General features: G+C 32.2%; 1 long non-coding RNA gene across 1 annotated transcript; it reads right to left on the reverse strand.

The window, feature by feature from the left end:
- Window positions 1-3783: 3783 nt before the first annotated feature.
- Window positions 3784-11817, reverse strand: LOC145733692 (uncharacterized). Its single transcript, XR_014179258.1, has 3 exons — window positions 10693-11817; window positions 10353-10555; window positions 3784-4236 (listed from the first exon to the last, which is right to left on the reverse strand). It is a non-coding gene; the product is annotated as an uncharacterized LOC145733692 (long non-coding RNA).
- Window positions 11818-16031: the final 4214 nt, after the last annotated feature.

A 16031-nucleotide genomic window follows, 5' to 3' on the forward strand; every position in this document is an offset into this window, starting at 1 on the left:
TATATTGATATATCCGACCAGATGAAATCATACAACGCCTGCCTTCGTAAAGGATTGAAGTGGTACCGAAAACTAGCAATTGAGCTGCTAACCGGTACTGCATTGGTAAATGCATTTGTAGCTCATCAAGAAATTAGTAAAAGCCCAATGTCAATAACAGACTTTCGACAAGAAATAATTGAGGGACTACTAAAAATTAATGAGGAAGTAAGAAATGAAGAGTCGCAAGAGAAAACTAATCAACATAAACTAGAGTCGACATGGGGAGGGCTAATCGTCGACGTTGTGTTAAGTGTTACAGCGAAATGGCAAATACATCAGGTCGAAACGTAGCGTCTCGAAAAGCACCACAAGTGCCGCTAAAGTGCATTGAATGTAATAAGCATTACTGTCTTGACTGTTTCTTTGAAATTCATGTGGTGACCAAAGTTTGAATTTGTTCAGATAGATACATATTGTTACGGTTTTCCCGTGGGTTCACACAAAGTCAATTTAACTCAACAATTAATAAATTTATTTACACTTCAAAACACTCCGTACAATAATTAACACAGCTACTAAAAAAACACTACTACAATTCCACAATTACTTCGCTATTTAAACTTTACCGCGTTCCCAAATACACTACTACTGCGGTCGAGACCGCGTCTTTTATATTCGCAAACCACGTTCTAGAATGACCGCGAAACGCTTCGCGGGTTGCCTTGACCATTCAAGAATATTCCAGGTAGCGCTTCCTAACTGTGTGGCCTACTTTAATACGCGCCCGGCCAGATATTGCGGCGCATCGGTTTCATCGAGTATCGAGCATAGTAGGCCCAAACCGTAACAATATTCTCTTTCATTAGTTATAAGTTGTAGTAGTAGTAGTACTTTTATTTTAATTTATTATATTTATAAATAAATAATGTTTTTCGTTATATTGAAAAAATGAATCTGTAACCCTAACAATGACTTGTAGGCCGCGTGAAGCCGTTTTCCTTCAGGCCGAAAGCTGTTTCAGGACCCACAGGCCGTGCGCATTGACAACCTATGCTTTGCAAAGCAGTGTGTGAAGCCTGGTTGGATTCACGCGGCAAAATCGTAAGTCAGTGGGTGCGAATCCACATTGGTCTCACGCGGCCTATTTGTCTCTAGTTAATGTGAGACCACATTGGCTTCATGCGGCACTCAATGTGTTAAGAACCAAACTGGATAAGAAAAGCGAGAGGTATGTTTTTGTAGGTTATGAAGGGGATTACAGGTTGTATGATCCTGTGACGCATATAATAAAAGTTTCTCGTCATGTTATTTTTAATGAAGATAGTAAATTTAAAACCCCAAGACAAAACTGTGTTCTACTTCCAATAGAAAATAACAGATCCAGGGTTGCCATTCGTAGCGACTTGTCGCTAAAATAGCGACTTTTTAATTGTCTGAAATCGTAGCGGCGATTTACGAAAAAATGGTGATATGTAGCGACTTTTTGATTTAAGTAAAATAATCATAAAATATCAATAATATTACTGATAAAATGTCATCGTAACGTAATATAATAAAAGGTTGGTCGAACGTATATGAGCAGCAGTGATGCTTCCTCCCATTTCTATGGATATCAAAAAATTGTGCGATGAGCGATATCTCAAAGTATTTCTTGCCATCAACATCGAAGACTTGTGAAGCAGGTAGGAGACCTAATATTTTCTATTATGAACAGGTTATGAAAAAAATATTTGTTTTTCTTACTTTTAGTGTCTGATTCTAAAGAATCTGTTAGCGACAGTGATTCTGAAGTTGCTGATGAAGATGTATTGAAAACTAACGAAGCAAAAAGGCAACGTCTTAATGAGAAAGAGAAATCAGTTTCTAGGAAGCAAAAGTGTTCGAAAAAATGGCTAGAATATCCGGAATTCTCAGGATGGTTGGTAGAAAACGAAATACGAAAAGCCAAATGTAAGTGCTGCAATGTACTTTTGTCAACAAAGAAATCGGATTTGTTGAAACACTCCCGTACGACTAAACACTTCAAACGCAAGAAAAATATCCAACTCAAAGACCATCACTTCGTTATTTGAAGAACAAAATGCCAGTAAAGAAGTAATATTAGCTAATTTAAAATACTCCCTTTTAGTTGTGGCGCATAATTTTAGTTTTAATTCGGTGCAGCATATTGTTAGTATGTCTAAAACTATTTTTAAAGACTCCGTATTAAGCCGTAAAATTAAGTTAAGCAGAACCAAATGCAGCTTAATTGTCAGAAACGTCATATCTCCCGTAATATGCGATGATTTGAAACGCATGTTAAGGGAAAAGCATTTCTCAGTATTAGTAGATGAAAGTTCAGATGTTTCAAATAATAGAGTGTTATGTATTTTGGTAAGGTTTATAAATAATAATAATAATTTAAGTACTCAACTTTTGGATTGCTTAAGAATTGGTGCTGATGACGGAACTGCCAAGGGTTTATTTAGGCTATTTGAAAACTGTTTAACAAGTTTTAACTTAAAATTTGAAAACATAGTCGGATACTGTTCAGATAACGCAAACGTTATGATGGGGGCAAAAGAGTCATTTAAGACTTATTTATTTAATAAAAATGAACAAATCATAGCTAGCAGTTGTATATGTCATAGTGCCCATCTAGTAGCATCTGCAGCATCTGAATGTTTACCAAGCAATCTGGAAGCATTTTTACAAAATATTTATGCTTACTTCTCCAGAAGTCCTAAACGACAATCTGTATTAGAAGAATTTCAATCATATTTTAAAAAAGAAAAACACAAAATGCTGGAACCAGCAAAAACTCGCTGGCTGTCTTTATCTAGTTGCGTGAATCGTGTTATTTGCCAATGGGAGGTACTAAGCGAATTATTTCGATTAGCTGCTTTCGAGGACAAAAATTCTGTTGCCAATATAATTTACAGCGAATTTTCAAATCCTTTTGTCAAGGCATACTTGGAGTTTTTGAATTACATTTTACCCCTATTTAATGAATTTAACATTTTATTTCAATCTGAAAAAGTGTTATTTCCTATAATTAGTCAAGAAAGCAAAAGATTTCTTAGACAATTATGTGGAAATTTTGTAAAACCCGACCTTCTCAGTGATGATCAGTTGTTTAGACTAAATTTCTATCATCCTCAATGCTTGGTGAGCCTGGATGAACTTCAGTTAGGTCTCAGCAAATCAATGGTGGAAACATTGAAAGGAATTTAAGATAAAATGTTTAACTTTTTACCAGAAAGCGGCTACGGAATCGGTTAAGCGATTTCCGGTAAAAGAAACGTGGTTAGATAAACTTGATTTTCTTGAACCAAAAATTCTTTTAAACCTGACATTCAATGAAAACATCAACACAAACATTCAATTAGTACTAGAAAAGTTTAAACACGTTGCAGATACAAGTTTGGCCTTTTTAGAGGTAGCAAATATAAAAAACTACTTTTCAGTAGAAGAAAAACAACAACTTCTTCAAAAATCGATGGTGTGCTTTTGGAGTGAATTAAGTGAACTTAAAAGTTTTAACGAAAAATACATATTTCAAAATATTTCCAAAATTGCTCTCGCAATATTAATTATTCCTCATGGAAATGCAGATGTTGAAAGGGCATTCTCCCATATGACAAACATTAAAACAAAAACCAGAAACAGAATAAGTCATGATCCGAGTAGTAATATCTCGGATCATGACTCAAGTCATGTGAACAGATTGATTTTATATTTACTTCTCAAAGAGTGTTTCAAACACGTTCAAGTTTGTATACACATTAAAAAACTCGTTTTTTTTTAATTCTAATAATAAACATTATGGCTCGTTCTTAGAGAACACACGTAATAAAAGTTTGATTCTTCGATATAATTCGGAACTGGGCAGACACAAAAAGCTAATTTTGCTGTAGGATGTTAATCAGTTGGAAAATAAATTGTACGTTTGATAGATATTAATGACTGATTGCTGGTCTGGTTCAATTCCAATGTCAACTTCTGCACAGTTACTCAGTTCGCCATGCGTAGATTGACATTTAAAGGAATGACAATTCTTTTAATACATCCCCATTTAGTCGGACATTAAATAAAAATTATGCGGCCAAATATTGTGGATAGGAAAATGCTACATATGGCATAACAGCAAATCGAAATAGTAAATAAAACTACACACAACCCGCGCCCCAATTTTTAGTTTATTAGTAAAATAAATAAGAATTCCAGCATTCCCCTGTACGACTTTTTATGCATCTCGCTTCACCGGGAGAATATCTGAAACAAAGAAAATAATATTACGACAAGAACATAAAAAACGTCAACGTGTTTTAACCGATTTCAGCTAAATACTTAACAAAACTTTTTATTACATCTAGAGATTTCCGACAAAAACCGAAAAAGTCAAATTTCTATTTGTTTTTTACCACTTTATTAATGATTATTTTGGAATTTACTCCAGACGTAATAAAAAAATTTGAATTTTTTTTTATCAAATTATTAAGCAATAAAATGCGCAACGTTGTCTCCATTTAACTAAAGCTCTATCAACAATAGTTTCTGAAATAGCAATGCTAATGCATCGAATTTGTAAGACCCTTTATAAAGGGTGTCCCATAACTATATGACAATCTCTCGGGAGCATACAGAGGAGGTCAAACTAATACGATTTGTTCATACAGTGCGTTTTTTTTAACGCGCAACATAGGATTTTACGTGTTAAATTTTTAAGCCCATGTTAGACCATGTTGTTTTGGAACTACAAGTGTAAAACTTGACGGGTGTGTGTTTAGTACCCTGAAGCTTAAGTAAGTTTACCAATTCGGTCTAAAAAGTGTTTACAAACTAACGATAAATCATCTTTTTTCGAAAAGATTTTATCTTTCCATGCTCCCTGTATGCATGGTAGGTGCTTGTTGTTTTTGATACTGGCAGGGCAGGTAGCAGGTAAAATTTGGCATAGTAAGTAAAACAGGGTGGTCAAAATGCCAATATTAACTTTATATCAAGAATTAAGTACAGAAGAAGTATTTATTAAAATAAATTGTTCAAAGTGACCTCAGTTTGAAACCAAACAGTATCCCAAACAATGATAAAATGCTCTTTTGACGTTATAAATAAATATGTCACTCTACCTGCTACCTGCCCTGCCAGTATCAAAAACAACAAGCACCTACCATGCATACAGGGAGCATGGAAAGATAAAATATTTTCGAAAAAAGATGATTTTTCGTTAGTTTGTAAACACTTTTTAGACCGAATTGGTAAACTTACTTAAGCTTCAGGGTACTAAACACACACCCGTCAAGTTTTACACTTGTAGTTCCAAAACAACATGGTCTAACATGGGCTTAAAAATTTAACACGTAAAATCCTATGTTGCGCGTTAAAAAAAACGCACTGTATAAACATTTTTCCTAAAGTCACTCCTAAGGGAGATATCGAGCCCCAAAGAACTGCCTTCCAATTAACGTTTTTGGCCGTAACTTCTGAACCACTTTGTATATTGTAATGATTTTTGGGTTTAATGTTTTATCGAAAGAGACCTTCTATTTGACATCAAAACCAGGTATCTCGTCTTAGCAGAAAGACAGGAACTAACTGGTACCTAAGACAAAATTTGCTTAAACTTTGATAGCTGTCATTATTTTCAGCTACAAACGCCATTAATGAATACTCTTGACATTTTTATCGAAAAATTGTACTCTTCTTTTATTTTGATAAAATAAACGGTTTTCGAGATAAATCGATTTCATTGAACTGCTTAAACCACAATGTTATTAAAAATATTCGTTAAACTAGCTTTTTATGTAAATTAGTATTCAAAGTTTATGTGTAGAATAACGAAAGATATGGAAAAATACTCGTTAATTGAATAAGTATTTAATTATTAATTTTTTTATTAATTTAATTTAATTTTTTAATTATTATTTTACATTACAAAGTGGTTCAGAAGTTACGGCCAAAAACGTTAATTGGAAGGCAGTTCTTTGGGGCTCGATATTTCCCTTAGGAGTGACTTTAGGAAAAATGTTTATATGAATAAATCATATTATTTTGACCTCCCCTGTATGCTCCCCAGAGATTGTCATATAGTTATGGGACACCCTGTATAGGGTAAAAATTTAAGAATTAAGTGTAGAATTTAAAATGTATTAAAAAATGTGGTTCTATTTAAAAATACCAATATTTTTTCTGCCACAAATTTATGCTCCACCCTGCATAGTCAAAACAAAAAGAAAACACTTCTAATTTTTGTTTTAAAAAAAATTGCCCATCCTAAATTAAAACTAATATTATCACATAGCTTATAAAAAACAAAGATTACAAAACGGTGCACGTTAGATGTAACAAGTCTTCCTGGTCAATCGATCAATGAGTAAATTTAAAAATTCAATAATATACAGGGTGTTATATTATAAAACAAAGAAAATTGGGACTGTCACAGTTTTACAAGATACTTTTTGTAGCTACCCAAACAGTTTACTCTGATTAAAATAATCAAATCAACCTTAATATTAATTCCTGTCTATCTGAGATATTATTTATAAAAAAAGAATAACTTGCATAATGAAATTATCTAAAAATTCAGAAAAATTTACTTATTTTAAAAACACTGCAACTACACAAAGGTGTTTGCTTTATAATCATAGTACTCATAAGATAGAAGATGTCTCATACAAGCGGTGTCTTGAGTTCATCATTTGTACTCACTGTAAACTACCTCATTATTACTATTACTTTAAACATGCTTTTAGATAACACTAAATATAATGACGTTCAAAAAGGCAATTTACCAAATTAAATAATGATGATTATTGGGTTAACATAAAACAATAATGAAAACTGCAATGCTTCTCATTTTAATGTCAATTTCAGTAAAAATAGTTAACTAACATTAAAACTTGCTCTTTTATGCACTGTTCTAATGTAGTACTTCTTGGTGGGTAATTTAAGCCTTGTTTAAGTCAATTTGTTCATAAAAGTTATGCTTTCTCACCCACATGAAAAAGTAGTGAAGTATTCAGCATATTCCATATACAGATCTGTAAGATAGGGCTAATTTGTTACTTGAATTATACTTAAAAAATGCCAGACAAGAAAAATGTGTAGTAATTATGCATCAGCAGGGTTAAATACATAGGTTAAGTATGAAATTGGTATTGTAATCTTACCTGGACCAGCAGGCTCTATGTCCTTCAAAAAATATACATTTACTTGATTTTAGAAATTATACAATTTTCAACTATTATTGAAATATTGTATTAAAATTAAAAATATAACTATTTTAGCTGCATGGGAATCTGTTTGACATAACAAAATAAAAACAAAAGCAAAGTGACAAATTCCAACTTTAGTTGACATAACAACAGATGGAAGTGATAAGCCGCGTGACGTCACACACAATATGCACTTGAAACTTTTTATATTATTTTTTACATTGAACAGTAGAAACTAGAAATCTACTATCTCTACTCTCTCTATCTTGACTTTCACAGAATGTACGCACTACTTTCCATCTGAGACCATATTTATAGAAAATGGTAAATTCAAATAATCAAAATATCAAAAAATTGAACTTTATTAAGTATTGGATTGTTAAAAAAAACATTGCAGCTGCACAAATACAGGGTATTACGAATTAGATGCATTAGCATTGCTATCTCAGAAAGTATAGTTGATAGAGCTTTAGTTAAATGGAGGCAAAGTTGCTCATTTTATTACTAAATAATTTGGTAAAAAAAAATTAAAATTGTTTTTATTACATCCGGAGATATCCAACAAAAACAATTAATCAAATTTCTATTTTATTTTTTTACTACTTTATTATTGATTATTTTGGAAAATCAATTGCACCTTCTGGATGCATTAATTTATGCTATTTAAGAAAATAATGTTTGTATTTAGCTACAACGTTTAGTTTTTTAGATACCATCATCAACTTAATATTTTAAAATACGGACCGGGACTTTTGATTTCGTTTTTTTTAGTAGCTACCAACCTCCCGAATATAATAATGTCAAAAAATTATACCTAGTGTACTTAAGTATTTGTTTTTTTTCAAATAAGCATTTGAAATTCATATGTTATCATAATGAGTAAATAATTTAGTTTGATATGATTAAGCTGTTTCATCAAAACTCAACCTCGAATTCAAACATTTGAGTATCTGAAAAATAAATAACTAACCAAAAACTTTTTTTTTTAAATAAATGAAAAGTACCATAAGAAACTCTCTCTCTTTTTCGAAAGAGTAATAAACCTAATTATTAAATCATATAAAACTAAATTATCTACTCATTATGACAACATATCAATTTCAATCCCTTAATTTTTTAAAAAATCTTAAAATACCAAATACATAATACGAGTAGGTACACTAGGTTTATTTTTTTGACAAGTGTGACACATTATTAGTTTCAGAAGGTCTGTGGCTACTGAAAAATGAAATAAAAAGTTGAGGTCCGTATTTGAAAATTTGAAGTTGATGTTGGTATCTAAAAACGTTACATCTGAGCTGAAAACTAAAACTATTTTCTTGAAGAGCATAAAAAAGTGCCTCCAGAAGGTGCCATTGATTAAAGTGGTAAAAAAATAAAATAGAAATTTGAGTTTTTGAGTTCTGAGATAGCAATGCTAATGCCTCGGCTAATGCATCGAATTTGTAACACCCTGTATGTTTGCTTTACAATTATGGTACTAGATAAGCAAATGTTGTATCATATAAGTAATTTCGTAGCCATCATTTGATCTGAAAAATTGACACTTATATGAATTGGATTATTACTGTTCCTTCAAACATGCATTTAGATAACACTACATACAGTGCTTTTGTAACATGCATACTGCATAAGTTCAATGAAATTAAAGACTAACTTTTCACCAAAAGTCTTGGATGTTTTTAATTTTATTAACTGCGGCTTGTGTTATATGAATTGGAATTATGCAGGGCCAAAACTGGGTATTTAAAATATTTTTGATCTTTTAAATGGCAACACTTCTTTATTATTGTATTTTGGATTCTAGAAACAAATGTATTGTTCCATGCAACTTGTACCACAATTGTCCTGGAAATATTGATAATTTGAAACCAATAATGTTCAAATAAATCAGATTAACATCCCCAAAAATTATTAATGACATTTAAAAACAAATGTAAAATGATAGTAAACCGTCTTGGTTATTGTTGTTGTAACAGTTCATTTTGAACAGCTGATTTTAATTTTTTTAGTAAAAAGTTAAGTAAAATTTGTGGGACCTATAATTTTGAAAAGTGTTTTTGACATTTGTTTAAAAACAATTGAATATCAGTATGGAGTATGTTGCATGAAATATGTTAAGAATTGTTCAAAGAATCCAAAACATCCTATGAAAATAAGGTTCCAAGTGTTTTTGCAAAAAGTAAAGCCCACTTTATAGAACAAAATTTAGTTTAAGTATTAGTATTTGTTGACGTGGATATGTAGAATCGTGGATTGGTCGTGAAATTGAATTATATACGAGAGTGGACTGTATTAAAATTGTTTAATTTAAAGTTGAAAAACATACAACAACTAAGTAAATAAAATGCGTGAACGTGTATTGTCTGCATTCGCGAGAGAGAATAACGCGAGAATTACAACGCTGCCACCACATCACGCCACCACAGTCTGTCTGGAAGCAGCGCGCGGTGTTGCCACTTTTGTTTAGCATACACAATTAGCACACTAAATGTTTTTGCGTGAACAGTATTCACTGTAAAACTTGAAGGTGATTATAAATGATAAGTTTATGGAGGTTATTTATTACATGACATATAGACTGACAAGTGCCAGTACATAAATAGTAAATATTAAATAAAAAGTTGTAGCTTGTAGCTGCAATCCTTTTTCTTTAAGCCGGAACCCAAAACGAAAACGAAAAAGTTAATAAAATCATGTACCTAAAAACTATAATTTTTGTGATAATATTCATCTGTCAATGCCAGGTTAACCATACTGCAGGTGCGAAAAAGGCAAAAAGATTTAATTTTAGTATTAGCCATAAAAAATGTTGGTTTTTAAAGTGAATTCAGTTATTACTAATTCTAAATTTAAATAACTTATTCTATAAACTCCTTCCGTCATAACATTGGTTCTATTCTTAGTACTAATATAAATACTATTACTAAAATTAAATTTTGTTTTATAAACTAGGCTTAAGTCCCTTCCATTTCATCAAATTTATGCAGTACCTACTTTACACTGCATAATACATAGAGACACTGCATAATACATATTAACTCAAAGTTGAGCAATGCAGTTTATTAAAATGTTAAAGAGTATAATATTAATTATTGTGTTAAACATAAAACAATAATGAAAACTGCATTGGGTTCATTTGAATGTTAATTTAAGTAAAATCAATATACTGACCTTAAAACTTGCTTTTTTATTCACTGTTCTAATGTAAGTAGTTGAACCCATTGCACACAATTTCACTCTTCAACTTGATTAATTTGTTGCAATCTTCTTAGTGGGTAATTTGTTCTTCGCTTAGGTCAATTTCTTCATAAAAGTTGTATTTTCTCATCCACATGGAAAATTAGTGAAGTATTCAGCATATACAGGATACAGATCTGTGAAATAGGACCAATTTGTTAGTTGAACCACCCTTAAAAACTTGTCAGACTAGAAAAATTTTTAGTAATGTATACAAGTGATGCATCAGCAGAATTTATTCAGGTTAGGTATGAAATTGCCATTGTAATCTTACCTGGGCTATCACCATTGATAAATATACATTTACTTGAATTTAGTGAATAATCTTCGCCAAGTATTGGATTATTGTAATAAAAATACAATAATTATTTCAGCTGCATGTACATTTTTTTGACACAACAACACAAAAACAAAAACAAACAGCAGTGTGACAAGTTGGCATTTGACATCATCACAGATCCAAGATGGTCTATCAGCGGAACCTCTTTTCTCAATGCGATACGCCGGGTGACGTCACAGTGGATGCTCGGGTGCACAATATGCACTTAATACCCAAGGGATTACAGGCGTTGTCTGTGGTTTGGTATTACTATCTGATTCCCGCTTTTCATTAAAGTAGTCCATCTTCACAGAGTGGAGACATTTCTTTCCTTCTGAGATAGTATCTATAGAAAGGGGTAAGTTCGACTAAACGAAATATCTAAAAATTTAGATTCATTAAGTATTGGATTTATGGATTTAAAAGAACATTGCAGCAGCACAATATGTTTTCTTTACAATCATAGTACTTGATAGGCAGATGTTGTCTCATATAAGAGGTTTCTAGAACTAATATTTAAACTCACCACAAACTACTTTATTAAAAAATATGACTACTATTTCTTAGCATGCTTTTAGATAAGGCTACATATACTCGTAAGACATATTAGCATTAGAGGTTCAGCAATGCAGTTTACTGAATCACCTAATGATGATATTGTCATATTGTGTTAAACATAAAAGAACACTGTAAACTGCAATGATTTTCACTTTTCAGTGAATGTTAATATTGGAATTTTAGTATTAATGTTAGTTTGAATAAAAACAGTTAACTTAGCTTAAAACATGCTCATTCAATTTGTAGGACCTCGCTGCGCTCGCCCTACAAACATTCATTCGTTACACAAAATCTTATAGTATATCTTATAGTGAATATGTCAGATAAACTTAGGTATTATAAGCATTTTAAGTATGCTCTCCATATTGGCGTTTTTCACTCGCAAATTGCAATACTAGTGTAGGTACTGGTGCATTACACCATGTAACAATTTTCAATGGCATTTGATAGAGTGTAATATAATCCAATAGCTTTGCACTGGAATTGCCAATGAAAAACATCAAAAATAATGTTCTTCTTCTTTTGGTTTTACAGCCTTAAGCGGCCAGGACTATATGGCAAAAATAATGTTAATATTTCATAAAAATTAAGCAAAGCGAACCTAGTTAATTTTGAAATAAATAATAATTTCATCATAAGACTACAATATTCTTAGACTTATTCTATTAAAGGTAATTTACCCTGTACCTAATTTTATTTTGTTTTTTTTTTTAGATTCCCTCGTAATCAGATTATTTGTCAAGCTTGGATTAAAGCTTGTCGTATACAAGAAAGGGACCTTACAGGACAATCACTCATATGTTCAAAACATTTTCGTCAAGAAGACTATGATACTAGTGTTTGGCCAAAAACTAAACTTTCTCATAAGGCAGTTCCAGCCCCAAGTACCAAAAAGTTAAAAAAACCGGTTTATAAACGACATGTAACATGTTAATATGAACATAGCCAAATTTTGTTTCGACTGGGGGTATTTTTATACATATTATTTAGCCCGTTTTTGTTAAAGAAACGCCTTTTCGCTAATTACCAAGATTAACATTTACAAATTTATATGTTTTAATAAACCGTTGAAAGAGTAAAAATCAACAGAATTAAATGACATAAAAATATATAGGGTGTTCCATTTAAAAAAATATAACTTACTGTCATATGTCAGAAACTAAACGTAATAGAAAAAAACTGACTACGCCATTGAATTCTACGTCAAAACTTCTACCGGAAACCGTTTTTCCTTTTTTGATAATTTTAATAGCAAATGAAATACAAAGGAGGTTCCAAAATGACCATTTTTCAAAAACCCCCCGTATCTTTGAAACAAAAGAAGTTTGCGCAGCGCACTCTTCGCCAGTCATCTCAGCTCGGAAAATGACATCAGAACACGTATGCTACTTTTTTTCTATCTATTACCGTTTTCTCTGTACCCCGTAAAACCGTCGAAAATGCAGCACCCTGTACAATAATTTGAAATTGGAACACTGTCTTCTGAGACAAACACATTGTGAAAATTTATCAGTTAGAAGTTAAATTTCATGAGTGCAGCATTAAAATTCTGAATATGCAAAATCAAACTCGGTTGGAAATGTTATTTATCATTGTTTTTTTCTTTTCCAAACTTAAATATGTCCATACAGGGTGAGCTTTAACATACCAGGTGTCCAAGAGCACCCTGGACATAGGAGATTAACATGGGAAAACAGTTTTCATTTTTTCGCACATTTTCCTGTACGGTTGATTTGATTGAAAAATCGTAATAATGAAAGTTGTAGTACCAATTACGGACTGTTTTCTGTATTTTTTTCAGATCTCTAACTTGAGCCCTTTCGTCGTAAAACACGAACAAAAATGCGAAAATTTAAACTTTTTACGTGCACTGTATAAGCGGTTGCCGAGCAACCGTACCAGCAACAATGATCTGTTGATCCGTTGCTCGACAACCGCTTATACAGTTAACCGTACCAGCAACAATGATCTGTTGATCCGTTGCTCGACAACCGCTTATACAGTGCACGTAAAAAGTTTAAATTTTCTAATTTTTGTTCGTGTTTTACGACGAAAGGGCTTAAGTTAGAGATCTGAAAAAAATACAGAAAACTAGTCCGTGATAAGTACTACAACTTTCATTAATACGTTTTTTCAATCAAATCAACCGTACAGGCGCAAAAAAATCAAAACCGTTTTCCCATGTTAATCTCCTATGTCCAGGGTGCGCTTGGACACCTGGTATACATATAAATGGGGCAAATATTAGCTTTATGTACATAGTGGCAGAAAATGAGAAAAAATGTTAGCAAACATATTTTTACTGTGGGAGAAAATAAAATAATAGTTATGAAAAATAAATTAGGGAGTAAAGAGATTATACAATCATTATTAATTGTTCAGGCACACCTTGTATTTGCTTCCCTTTTTATTGTTTTTTTTTTCAAACTCATGGTTTTGCACCAACAATAGTTAGTAATAAGCATGTTTTTATAACTCCGTTGTTTCAATATCAATTGTTTTGTTTTAGGAAAATACTCCAGATTCCCTCAGAGAAATAATGGATAGGCAGTTGGTAGCAAAAAACAGAAAATACTCTGAGGAAATAAGAGCATTTGCATTAACATTACATTTTTATTCAGCGCATGCTTACGATTATGTGCGTAAAAAATGTAATAATTTGTTGCCTCACCCACAAACAATTAGACAGTGGTATAAAGTTGTGAATGGCGAGCCTGGTTTTACTAGAGAAACTTACGTCAATAACCAAATAAGTCAAATACCAAATAAAGAAAATGTTAGATCAAAAGATCATTAAGCCTTCGGATTCGCCTTGGTCATCACCAATTTGGGTGGTACCAAAGAAGTTGGATGCTACCGGAAAGCAAAAATGGCGAGTGGTTATTGATTAAGTTAAATGAAAAGACGATTGACAAAAAATATCCCTTCTGGTTAAAAAACGCGCCCGCAACCTTTCAGCAAATCATGGATTCCATACTGCGTGGTATACAAAATGAAAAGTGTCTAGTGTATCTTGACGATATAATTGTATCGTATAGTTGTGTTTCTCAACATCCTTGCAAGAACACATAGAAAATCTCAAGCTTATTTTCCAGAGATTAAGAGACTCAAATTTCAAAATTCAACTCGATAAAAGCGAGTTTTTAAGACGTGGAGTTGCTTTCTTAGGTCATGTAGTAACACCATCGTGAGTAAAACCAAATCCAGCTAAAATTAAAGCAATAAAGAATTTTCCTATTCCTAAAAAAACAAAACAACGAAAAGGTTTCTTAGGACTTTTGGGTTACTATCGGCGTTTTATTAACAATACCGCAAAATTAACTAAACCACTAAATAAATGTTTAAAGAAGGGTGCTACCATCGAGCACAATAATGAATTCATAACTTGTTTTGAAACTTGTAAAAATCTATTAATTAATGAACCCATCTTGCAATCTCCGGAATCATTGACAAATAAGTCTTTGGATGTTCAAATGTCCTTCAATATCATGGGGGCTCACTTTTGGTCCTTCTCTTGGTCATTGGTCATCTACAACAATGATATTAAAAAAGTTTAATTTGTTCTGCTTCTTGCAGTGCCTATCTGGTTCGGATGCTGGCGACTAGCATGGCTATTTTGACCTTATTAGCTGCTGCACGGAACAGTTCAGTAGTGGTTAAGGCAAACCATTGTCTGAGGTTTTGAAGCCAAGAGTTTCTTCTCCGTGCTGATCCTTTATGGCCAAATATTTTCCCATGAAGAATGAGCTGCAGCAGCCCATACCAATCTTCGTTTCGTGTTGTTTAATTAACTAATTACACAAATTACAACAATAAGTTATAAACCAAAGCAAGTAAATAAAAATAAATATAAAGTACCCATAATATATAAATTACTTGATAAATTTTAAAGTGAAGTGAATAGCGTGAAGTATAAATAAATAATATAGTAATTGTGAATTAGGAAGACAACTGACTTGAAAACTTAAGACTATTATTTCAGAAGAATCATTTGTTACAAATTCTTCATTATTTATTAATACTGGGTATTCCTGCATAGCGTCTCAGAATTTGCAATATGCACTATAGGTCTATAGGTTTGGTATAGGCTTTTGATCAGTATTTTAATTTCAAAATAAGCATTGTCACATCTGATTATCACAGATTACGGTAAGCCTAACCTATTCAGATATCGGTACCTAACCTAACCTAACCTATTCAGCTAACTATCTTCAATAGTAAGTTACCGCTGTGATCACGTGTGACGTCATTGTTATAACTACAAATGCAAAGAAATACGCGTGGTTACCGATTGACGTAAATAGGTATGTTGTGGTTCATTTTTCGGGACTCACCATGGTGATTTCGGTTATTTGAGAAGACCGGAATTTAGACATAGTTGAGCAATTCGAAGTTCAATGAAATGTTGCTTCTTCCTCTACAACATGGCAAAATTATATTTGAGATACGACGTATTGGTTTTTGGTTTCCATCGTCACTTTTATTAGTCTAATGGGCGTCATATTCTATTTTTAACCATGTTAATTCAACTTGTTTTCTGATTACAGTGCTGTTTCAGAAATTATGTTTTTCGACGACTGACTTTGAAAGTACCACATGTACGCTTCCATTTAACAGCAGAAAGTAGTTATTTGCCGCGCGCGAGCAGAAAGTGAATCATTTTCTGCTCTAGAGCGTTTTCGCTTTCTACTAACAATCTACTCACCAACTTTTTCGGCGTTTCCATAACAACGCTT

The sequence above is a fragment of the Ips typographus genome, linkage group LG9 (assembly GCF_016097725.1).
Source record: "Ips typographus isolate SLU linkage group LG9, UJ_Ityp_2.0, whole genome shotgun sequence".
Taxonomy (NCBI): domain Eukaryota; kingdom Metazoa; phylum Arthropoda; class Insecta; order Coleoptera; family Curculionidae; genus Ips; species Ips typographus.